Below are 12,472 nucleotides of genomic sequence, written 5' to 3'. Positions count from 1 at the left end.
GTTTTTTTTCTTTATAGTGTCCAATTTATCACTTAAACATTAAGAACAAAGACATCAGTTTTTTTACATTTGCTTAAATTTGACGGTTACCTTTTCTGAGCGGAGTGAGTTAATGTTACCTTATATATCAACTGATATTTAATTGTAGTTTTATGAAGATATATTTTATTTTGAATTTTTTGTTAGGATAATAGTTATTAAGCATCACATTTAGTTTCTTTAATACTTTTAATTAGTTATTAGGCATAACATTTAGCTTCTTTCATACTCTTGATTAGTTATTGGGCATGCGATTTAGTTTCTTACGTACTCTCGATTAGTTATGGGGCATCCCATTTAATTTTTTCTATACTCTTGATTAGTTATGAGGCATCACATTTGATTCTTCCATAAATAGAATCAGTTACTATTAGGCATCACATTTAGTTTCTTCCGTACTCTTGATTAGTTATAAGGCATCATATATACTTTTGATTAGTTATTATGTATCACATTTAGTTTCTTCTGTTCCCTTGATTAGTTTTTGTGCATCACATTTATTTTCTTCCGTACTCTTGCTTATTTATTAGGCATCATATATACTTTTGATTAGTTATTGTGCATCACATTTAGTTTCTTATGTATTTTTGATTAGTTATTGTGCATCACATTTAGTTTCTTCTATACCCTTGATTTGTTATTGTGCATCTTATTTAGTTTCTTCTGTACTCTTGATAAGTTATGAGGCATCACATTTAGTTTCGTCTGTATTCTTAATTAGTTATTGTGCATCACATTTAGTTTCTTCTATACTCTTTACTAGTTATTGTGCATCACATTTAGTTTCTTCCATACTTTTGATTAGTTATTTTGTGCACCACATTTAGGTTCTTCCGTACTCTTGATTAGTTATTGTGCATCACATTTAATTTCTTCTGTACTCTTGATTAGTTATTGTGCATCACATTTAGTTTCTTACGCACTCTTGGTTAGTTATTAGGCATCATATATACTTTTGATTAGTTGTTATGTATCACATTAAGTTTCTTCTATACTCTTGATTAGTTATTGTGCATCACATTTAGCATCTTCCGTACTTTTGATTAGTTATTACATATCACATTTAGTTTCTTTTTTACCCTTGATTAGTTATAGTGCATCACATTTAATTTCTTCCGTACTATTGCTAAGTTATTAGGCATCATATATACTTTTGATTAGTTATTGTGCATCACATTTAGTTTCTTCCGTACTCTTGAATAGTTATAAGGCATCATATATACTTATGATTAGTTATTAGGTATTACATTTAGTTTTTTCCGTACTCTTGATTAGTTATTGTGCATAACATATAGTTTCTTCCATATTCTTGATTTGTTTTAAGGCATCATATATATTTTGATTAGTTACAAGTTATCACTTTTAGTTTCTTCCGTACTTTTGATTAATTACTAGATAAAATTGAGAATGGAAATGGGGGAATGTGTCAAAGAGACAACAACCCGACCATAGAGCAGACAACAGCCGAAGGCCACCAATGGGTCCTCAATGCAGCGAGAAACTCCCGCACCCGGAGGCGTCCTTCAGTCCTTTAGACTTTACATTAGGTTTCTTTCGTACTCTTAATTAGTTATTAGGCCTCACGTTTAGTATATTTCATACTCTTGGTATGCTTAGTGTTATTTTGGCCCTTTATTTTCATCCTATAATTCTATAAACTATGTCCGAAAAAACCGTAAAAGAAAATTTGATTTACTTATGTCGCTTTTCAATGTTTTGCAGATAACAAACATTTGACTTTTGAATCAAATGTAATGTTGAACAATATGGTTAGAAACTCAGATCTGTATTTCAAAAAAGTACTACGAATATGAACAAATCAGAATCTATCTAAATTGTTTGGAACTTTAAAAAAAACCGACCAGTGGTCTACTCAATCAATGGATCTTGGTGTCATTCGTAAACTTATGAAAATGTAACCAAATGGACTAGTCCTTAATAAAGATCGAAACTGTCGCTCTTAACATTTCAAATACTTTAACATATAAAGCTGCTGTATAAAGGAAACTTCAAACAAAATTATTGAAATTTTAGACATCAATAGTCAAACACGCACTTAGTGCAGTACAATATCTACCGTTAATGTTTTACTACAGCTTGGTCGATACCACTATTTGATGACTGTTTGTCTCTGCAGATACTTACAGCTGTACTTCGGTTAATGCTTTGTTAATTTTTTTTGTAACAGAATTGTGGAAATAATTTTGAATTCAGGGAAGTATCTCTCTCGTGCATAGGTTTGATGCCTTATTAGATTTTGCTTTACATTTGTTTTTGTTTTGTTTTATCAACTGATCTTTTCATCGTTTCCAATGTTGATTCATTTATTTTTGCGGATACGATTTTTCCTGGAATTCGGTAAAACTTATATTTTTATTTTTGAAAATGTGTACCTCGTTGATTATTTAAAACTTGATTTACTTCTAACCACCAAATCCACGAAAATTTGTATCCCACGAATAATAATAAATCAACAGTAGTAGGTTTCCGACTTTCAAATTTTTGGCACCGACCATCATTGGCAAGACATAGATTGTTGATATGCTCATATGGTGGAGTAAACTTATTTGTACCATTAACGTTTTTACTAAAACTGTCATTGGTGGATACCTCTATCGAAAATTCTTAGACACCGAGTGTATCACTAGCCAAGTAACAAGTACTCAACTACAAGCAAAAGAATATGGGTATCGTTTAATTGAAATATGCTGTTATCAAATTGTGGAAATAATTTTATCAATGTATCATGCAAATTCTTCGATTTCCTTGTCTTCGACGCCTATCTCACGGAGGAGACAATAATCGTCGACATCCTTATCTAGTTAAATATTTGTTACCGTTAATTTTATAAATTGACTAAAGTTTTGTTGAAGAAAAATTATATATTAAATGAAAATACCTTTCACAAGTTAATATTTTTAACCTGCAATTGGTTCACTTAACCGTTTCTATGAAGTTTTTGATCCACAAAAATTTTATACATAAGGCAGATATATATGCAATGCTTGTGTACTTTCTTATTTCTAACAATACAGTGATAAAAGTTTATAAAATTTGTTGAATCTATACTTAAAGTAAGTTTGGTGTTTTTTCAATTCGAAAATGGTTTTCGTTATAAGTTGACCTTTGCTCATATTTTCAGCCTAAAACGGTACCTATATAGTCTTTTTGTATTTGTTAAATTAACGGACTACCAGAACTTACAATATAAAAATGGATAGTTGTGTTTACGATGACGCCTTCTGTGAATAATGTTGTGGTCATATTGAATATTATGTGGAACTACCTAACTTCTGACCATTTGAATATCTGTTGTGTTCAAACCAATCGACACTTATTTGTATACCATTTTGCTGTTCAAAAGTTGGACTTTTGTGACACATTTATCCTATTTTATTTGAATGGAGTATTTACTCCCAATAACAAAGAATAGTCAAGAATTTGTGCTTCCTATCAGGATTATCTATAAAACGGTTGATGCTTCGAACCATTAATTGATCACGGTAACTATTTAAGGTGCTTGCTGCGAAACACTAGAAATGACCAGATTTTAACATGTCAAAAGTAACCCAGTTGGAACTAAAATCAACACTCTGCTTACCGATCTGATCTACATCGGCTCAATCTTGTTTTTTGTGTGTTTATATTGATAAATCGTTATTTTTATTGGTATAGTGATCTTTTAGTTGTTTTTATAATTTTCATCAATAACTGGTTCTATATTTTACCTACAAATGCATAAACGTACCAACTACTAAATTATCGATAATAAAAACAAAATCAAAAGTATACCGTATTTTCAAGCTATTTCAATTAAAATATTGTGTACTTTGCTTGGGGGTATTCTTTCTTGATCTTTGTTAGTTCATCCTCAGAATCGAATGTCATCAAAGTGACTCCATTATCAGCAGCATATTTGATAAAGGATAGTTGTTTAAATGTGTTGGCATATACAATTCTAGAGGGATCAACTCCAAGGTTTAAAATCTTCTGTATCTCAGCCTATCAATGAAATAATTTTACAATACATATGACATTACTCATTGCAATATTTTCGTTCCGACAACATGAACAATTTGAAAGTCTGAACTTATATCTAAAAGGGTCTGTTTTATTCTGGTTTTATTCATTTGCTTCAATATTCGTTGATATGAATTAGCTTTGGTGGATTTCTAGTCTCAGAGAGATTTATCTGACCAAAAGCCAGTGTTTAGTCCTGATGTGTTTCAGATAAAATATGAAAGGACATTTCAATACATAATTATGAAAAAGTCTAAAACTAAGTTTGCAAATTTCTCTTGCAATGCTAATCTGAGACAGTTTTCATCAACCGAAAGAAAACCTATCTGATATAGAACACCAATCACATATCAGGATAAACAACAATTTCCCTGTTCGGGAACGTTGCATCCGAGATTTCGAGTAAATTAAAATTACTGTGATGCTTTGTGAGATATAATGCCAATTAATATTCCAATTCTTGAACCATGACATTCAATGGTCTACTGCTTCTTTTGGCAGTCGTTTGGGGTGATTTATACCACAAGTAGTATGAATACGTTGACAGGCTTTTCAATATACCATGAGGTTTGGGATGCTTTGTTCAAAATTATTTTCCAAATATTCCATTGATCACATTATGTTGATTTTCTCCGTTATTAAGTTTTCTCTCTTTCTTCACATACCACAAAAACCCGTATTTTGACGCAACACGATATTCAATTTGCACAGATATTAGGATTTCTAACAATGAATAATATGATCTGATCGCCGTTTAATATATGCCAACTAAAATTCATCCAAAACTTTTCATTGGATTTTTTGCATTGGCTAATGAATTTCTTTTCTACTACTAGTAATTCTTTTTTCGTCATTTTTTGGGGAGAAATTCCTCATATTTTTTTTTTTTCTTTCGTATGTTTTCACTCCAATGTGGCGTATCCTTTTCTTGTAGAACTTGTGGTTTTCATTGCTTGCTTTTATATGGACTTTTTTCTGCTTTGATTGGATCGCCACTGATGAGTCTTCAGTAGACAAAACGCGTGCATGGTGATCCCAATAATAAGCCTGATATCACTGATTTTTCAAACACTCGATCAATGCATTTTCTTGTGAGAGAATTGCATCCCCGAGGATATAGCCAACAAAGTTGTCCGCACTTTTGAATGAGTTTTCATCATTACTGTTATTTTCTGTAAATTCTATATTAATTTTATAAAGTGTTGAATCATTCGAAATACTAAAGTTACCTCCCCAGGTTTTAATGGCCATATATCACCTCTGATGAGTTAAACCTTTTTCAAATGATTTTTATAGTTTGTTCTTATGCTGTACTTTTACACCACTGTCCAAGGTAAGTGGGAGGGTTGGGCGTCCGCTAACATGTTTAACCCGTATGTGCCTGTCTCCAGTCAGGAGCCTGAAATTCAGTGGTTGCTGTGTTACATATTTGGTTTTCGTTCATTATGTTGTACTAAAATCCGGCCGTAAGTTTTCTCGTTTGAATTGTTTTACATTTGTCATTTCTGGGCCTTTTATAGCTGACTATGCGGTATGGGTTGTGCTTATTGTTGAAGGCCTTTAGTTGTTAATTTTTGTGTCATTTCTGGCACAATGTTACGGAATTTTCGTTTAATTCTTCAATTTTGTATTTACTTTGGCCTTACAACTGGTAAATCGATCACCAATAATGACTGTTATGTAGACAAGCATGATGTCTCTTGATCTGTTTAGATTTTTAAAGACTGATGAAATCTTACCTGAACATAGTTTAGTCTTTAGTTTTCTATGTTGTGTCATCTGTACTATTATTTGTCTGTTTGTCTTTTTATTTTTGGCAATGACGTTGTCAGTTTGTTTTCGATCTATGAGTTTGACTGTCCCTCTCTTAAATTACATTATTCAGTTTTGTAGTTCCCTTGTAATTTTTGTTGTCTGTGGTAGGGTACAATATCTTTCCACTATTATTCTGTAGATATATTTTGAAAACTGTATTGTTTACCTTACTTGCACAGTCAAATGATAGGCCCATATCTGGTAGCAGTCTAATTACAGGATAAATATCATTACAGTTTACAGCTGCAAAATAAAGACTGTAATTGTTTAATATATCAATAATAAATGCCGTTTCTATTTGCTTTTTTACTAGATATTTTTGTCTGTTTTTTTTTTAAATTTTATATCGATACAATAGTTACCAACACTACTGATATATTAAACCATTCTCAACGGATTTTTATCTTATACATATTCATATAGTGTACAAACAAAAATATTTATAGACTATCGATGGTTTTTCAAACGAGATGGTGTTTCGCTTCTAAATCTTTTCGAAGGGCGACAGACCTGAGATCAGATGTAGCCTAGAAGAAAATGAAAACAACACGTTAAATAACTACATGCGTCCTAAGCGCTTTTCTGGATTCACCTTCATCAGGAACGCTCAAAGCCGAAACATGAGCCAAAAACATACTAAGTTTCAAAGACCATTGATAATTTATTGTTGCTGTTTTTCTAGTCAATGTCAATCATGTCAATGACATAGGCTCATGGCGTCATAGATTTCTTTCTACCCGACTAAGAAAACCCATATCACTCCAGAAGCATGTTATAAAAAATTATCACATAAAAGCAAAATTTAAAAGAGTATTGATGGTTTTTCATACAATCAGGGTGTTTCTTAGCTACAATCTCATCGAAGGGCGACATCCCTGAGATCAGATGTTACTGTGAGCCAAGAAACATACTCAAGTTTGAAAGACCATTGATAATCTGTTTTCGCGGTTTTTATGTGCAACGTCAATGACATTGGCTCATAAGATCATACATTTCTTTCTACTTGACTAAAAAAAAAACATATCATTCCAGTAGCGTGATATAAAACATTATCACATAAAATTAAAATTTTAAAGATAATCACTGACATTAGTCCTCAAGGCTCTGAAGGAAAAGGCAATAATTTGAAAAACTGATATTTTCGTAGGATTCTTCTTTATTATAAAACGTTTGTAGGTTGAATACAACTGGCTGAGTTTTTGATTAAGCTGCCTTTTTGAAATTGTTTTAATTTTTCATAAGTGGCGACACTAAAGTTTACAGTAAACACATAGTTAAAAGGCTATTCAAAAGTATAAATTGATAAACTTCAGCTTATCGTCAATGATATCCTCTGATGATAAACTCGAAAACGCATTAGTTTAGAAAAATACATTTTTTTTTTAGGAGTAAATTTTCGTGAGACATTTCCCTGCTATATGTGCTACATGCTTGTTTAAGACATTAAGGTTTTTTTCTAAAAGTGCTCACGTCTAACTTTTCTGGCTTTATTTCTAATGTATTCTAAAACTGCCGTCTTTTTCCCTATGTGTTTGTACAGTTTGACGGTTTTTGTTTGAAAAACAATTCAGTCATGTAATGCTCTATGATTGTTGGTAGCATGGGTAGGAATTATATACTTCAATATATTTACATTGAACGTTAATGAATTGTTAAATTTTAACATATGTAATGCCTACCCATGTAGAAATAAGCATAGATCATGACATGGAAAACGATTTTAATATGAAAATTTAGAACTTTTTCTGACTCATTCGACACGTAAGAAAGACAGTCATTTTGTTTGACAAGGGCCATATATTCTAGAATAACAAAACATTTGACGATTCCAAAGTGTACAAATAAATGTACGCTTACTAGGAGAATAATTTCAATACATTTCTTAGCATAAATGTCAGTTTTGATCGACGATGTCGTTAAAAATACAACTGACATTGCCATTTTAATTGTGACGTCATTATCATGCAATTATATTTCATTGGAATTTGAACATGTCTTAAGTTACAATCCAAAAGTATAGCATTTGCATGCAACATGTCGAAACTCATTGTACGTATATTTGGTTTAATTTTATCTACATGGTTATTCAGAATAATTGCAAAAAACAACCCCCCATGTCTCAGCGTGTGAAAATTTCTAGTTTTCCAATATAAAATGTAAAAGGTGAATGTTTACATGTAAATGACGGTTTAATATAAATTTTGTATTCTGCTATACTTTAAATCATCTGTCTTATCTAGACAAAATTTTGGTTAAACATGATTTACAGGCATCAGGCTATACTAAATTCATATCTCGAGAAATTCAATTTTCTGTAAAACTTCGATTTTAAAGGCTTTGCAAGAACTGTAAGGAAGAATATTACTTACCATAAAACGGTTCAACTTTTTGTGTTTCGTGATTATATCATCAAGATCGCCTATAGAAACAGCCTTTTCCGATATGAATTATATGAAGATAGTGTAAATAAGTTGATTTAATCTAATTAGTTAATGTGCAGATGAACAAAAACACCAGATAAAACGAAACCATATACAAACACGTCTATATAACTAAAAAACGAGGTCCAATTTGTTAGCCAGCATAATGTAAAAACGACGAATCAAAGAATTAAACTGTATATATAACTAATATAGGCCAATGGTGTTGATTAAAAATTACACCATTCCAGGCCCTTTTGTTTTCCACAAAATTTATATTACCAATTATTAACAAGTTTGGGGTCAAATCCGATACCGATACCAACAGTACCTAATCTGTACGTTCCGCCTCTGTGTCTATTTGGGATTTGCTACATTAACGGGTCATAATCACACCTGACCTTCGTCATTACGCAGGGATTGACACTACTAAATTGAATCAAAAATACATCTACAAGTAGTTACCGGCTATAGTAAGAAAACTAGGACGGATTCAAACAAAAATAACTGTTCACCTTATAATCAGCATAACTTATCCAATGATGATACGAATATTAAAAATCCAGGCTGAAAATAAGGCGTAGGTACTTTAATTCAGTCACAGACCCGCGGTGTCGAGGGTGTGTTCTAGTACTAATATAATTATAATGATAGACATGCCTCGTCCATCGCCATTAAAAACATGACAAACGCGTGCAAGAATATTACATTAATAAAAGTGTTTAACGTGACGGTAAAATCTAGCTTTGGGAGAAAAAACTTCTTGGAATGAACTTTGTCGTTTTTTTTTAAAAGAATTCAACATGAATCATTTTCCTACATTCTTAGCTTTACAAGTTATTCATTCAAAGATATTTATATATTCACCAAACAACAACCAATCAATTATCATATGATTTTTTTGTTTCGTAGTAAATTCTAAACGATGATATAGATAAAAGTAAATAAATTATCACGTCATGACTACATAGGTTAATTTTCTCCAGGATTTGTTTGCTGATGGGTTGTGGTTTCTCTTGTATATCTACAAATATGTTTTTTTCCGAAATCCGTATTCATATGTCTCTTCCTTGAACCTGTTGTGAAATAATATATAAACAGCAAGCATATTAAATGCATGTACTTTTCAAAAAATCTTTCTTAATTCTGATATTCTAGAAAAATTGATAAGATAAACGGTAATGTTAGTATTATAACATAGCAGCATGGATATTCAATAACAGAAAGTAGCAATTATTTCGGCAATTGGTAATTAATTTCCGCAAAGATCAGTTTACTTCAGAGCGGTAAGTTCAATACAGGTACAATGTAAACGAATTGCTAAAAATAAGTATAAAATAATTATGAATATAGTTTAAACAGCTGTTATCTGTAAATATTGATATATTAAGATTAGTTCCGCCTACTTATACAAATTTACATGGCAACCTAAATAGAAGTATATCTGTTGAATACATTGAAAATAACATATAATAATTATTCCGATAGTTTATTTTGTACCTTGTTGCATTGTGCCGTAATTCACATTTTATGTGTGACAACCAATTATTCATTTAAGCTACCAATATGTAATGCTGCAAACGTAGGCATAAAAACAGACAACACTATAGCTATAATTCCTTTGGTTACATTTTAATTTCTTTGCTTGGGGACTGGATAAGACATAGCAAGAAACAGAAATTACGTTAATAGTATCACAACAATATGACAGTTGTTTTTCATTTAATGTGTTTGATCTTTTGAATTTGCAATTTGATAAGGGACTTCCCCCGTTTTGAATTTATCTTGGAGTTCGGTCTTTTTGTTATTTTACGTCTTGAAAAAAATGTCACGTCTTGTTTGTAAATATCAATGTGTATGGAACGAATTTAGAGATATAGTCATATGTATGGAGTGCATTTAGCTCTTTACATTATACTGATATAAATAGCACAACAAATGAGGTGCATTTAGCTTCCTAAATATAAAATATATTTATGAACGAGATGCTTTTAGCTTCCTAACAATAAAACAACATTTATAAAGGAGGTGCATTTAACAATGCTGCATAAAACAACGTAACCTGGTATAAGTAGCACCACACATAGCAGCTGGTCCAGGTACTGACGACACTTATACATGTTATACATCCTGTCAAGTACGTAAGAGTCCTCTAAGAGTATACGTAAGAAGCCATGTACAGAAGTTACAAAAAGAGTAAACATAGAAATGAAAAGTTCACAATTGGGGAGCTGAAATCATCTCTTTTGTCTTATAGTTTTGTTTTAAACCGCCACTCATTGTCCAATTCTACATGTAAGTCATATAAGACAGACTTACCTGTTTCAATATATCCTTTATATCAAAGTCAAACGTAGGATAGATGCGTGCAACATAGTCACCAAAGTTTGAATATTGTAGTGAAAGAACATCAGCTATATAACAGAAAGGGAAGTTGAAGGATGCTGTTAACTTATTTTCTATCTTCTGAAGAAGTTCCAGTATGAAGTCATCCTCATATGAATAAAAGAACAAGTCGGCAATAAGAGGACCACGGTTGGTTTCCATAGAAAGCCGATTATTTGTTGAAAAAAACACGTCCCCCAAACGTAAAAAGTACGATTGATCCCTGCCTAAGACAATATATTTATTAAATGGCTGCCAGAGATCAATCAATAGCGTATAAGGTCCTCATACAGAAACCAGCTTCATTGAAAGCGGCACGATTGGGAAGACAGGACAGGTCAGGAAAATATTTAAACTTTGCAGGTAGGTGGGACGCAAGATCAGTATGTGATTATTTTTTAGTTGAAATATGGATAAGCTAAGTTTCGAAAATAATACTAGGTTGTAATTGAAAAGGTAAAACAAGGAGAAGGAAATATTAACTGCCATGAAATCTGAAAAGAAGGGAAACATAATTATGCAATGATAGAAAATCCCGTTTGATTGATAAAGTTTGTTATGATATATGCAATCTGAGATATTAAAAGGGGAATTTGTCTTGCCAAAAAATACCTAATCAGTGGACAAGACAGGTTTCTACATCAAGCAAGTTTATACTTGTGATAATGTTAAGGGATCTAATAGCCTAGAGAATAAGTTCAAATTTCCAAAGCTACCAGACTACCTTAATGATTTATATGACTGGAGGTGTGATAATCTGAAAGACGAGTCTCTAAAATAAACAAATAGCATTAGATGTGATTAGCCCATTACTAAGAACAAATAGAAGCAATTAGTACATTTAAGAAATCGGGTATTATTTCACACGCTGGATGGAGGCTTATCCGCTTCCCAACTAACATAAATCATGGGTGGCAGATAAGCTAGTACTCTAATTCAAAGGTAGATTTTGTCTACTATTAGAAAGTCATATTGATCAAGGCAGAAAGTCTGTCCTTTTCAAAGAGATGTGCTCTTTACTGGAGTTTAAAAAAACTCACTCGACACCTTATCGACTATCATCAAATGCATCTATAGAAAAATTTAACCAGACCATGGAGACAATGTTGCGCAGTTTCATGAATAACAACAAGACGATTTTGGATCAATTTGAAGGGTTATTACTTGTTGCTTTTCGCAGCACTTCAAATCTAGCCAAACATTTTACTTCAATTTTTTAAATGTTCGGAAGGGAAGTAAATTTGCCTAAAATACAATTCCCTTTACCTAGACATGATCCTTGAAATTTGATGAGTATGCTTCCAAACTTCGTCACAGCATGGAAGAAGTATATAAAACCACTAGAGCAAGCTTGTGGTCAATAGCAGAACGCCGAAAAAGAGACTACGATAGCCTACTGATTGAAAAGGGTTCACGGTTGAGTCTTTAGTTTAGAAGAGCAATATGTGATAATGGGAATACTTAGCCCAGTAGTTTACAAAATTCGTAACCAGAAGTAAACAGAAGTTGATCATCATGATCACCTTATACAAAACACTTCAAAACAACCTCCAAGTTGGGTACACAAAATCCAATAATCCATTAAGCCAGAGTTAATATAATGTAATCTTCTTCATTGAAAAGACACAATTTGTTTTTTAAATCACAAGTTTTATTGCAGCTCACACCATTTTCATCTCGAAAGGAAATCAGTGCTCTTTCACATCTTCATCAAAGAAACATTATTCAATGGCACAGAAACATTGTACAAAATGTAGATGAATTCCTATCAGAACTTGTCACCACAACAGTGC

At 32.0% G+C, this 12,472-nt stretch overlaps 2 protein-coding genes across 3 annotated transcripts in view; one reads left to right on the top strand and one right to left on the bottom strand.

The window, feature by feature from the left end:
• Positions 1 to 10,141, bottom strand: part of LOC127712224 (ornithine decarboxylase-like) — a 787,891-nt gene extending 777,750 nt beyond the window's left edge. For both annotated transcript variants that reach the window (XM_052218545.1, XM_052218544.1), the window contains exon 1: positions 10,108 to 10,141. The gene's annotated coding sequence lies outside the window, so the exon portion shown is untranslated. The remainder of the gene's footprint in view (positions 1 to 10,107) is intronic.
• Positions 1 to 12,472, top strand: part of LOC127712220 (beta-glucuronidase-like) — a 988,629-nt gene that overhangs the window by 750,240 nt on the left and 225,917 nt on the right. The window lies entirely within an intron of this gene.

Source organism: Mytilus californianus, unplaced genomic scaffold (genome assembly GCF_021869535.1).
Source record: "Mytilus californianus isolate M0D057914Y unplaced genomic scaffold, xbMytCali1.0.p SCAF_8, whole genome shotgun sequence".
Classification (NCBI taxonomy): Eukaryota; Metazoa; Mollusca; class Bivalvia; order Mytilida; family Mytilidae; genus Mytilus; species Mytilus californianus.
Note: the sequence above shows the minus strand (reverse complement) of the source record. Positions and strands in the feature narration are given on the sequence as shown.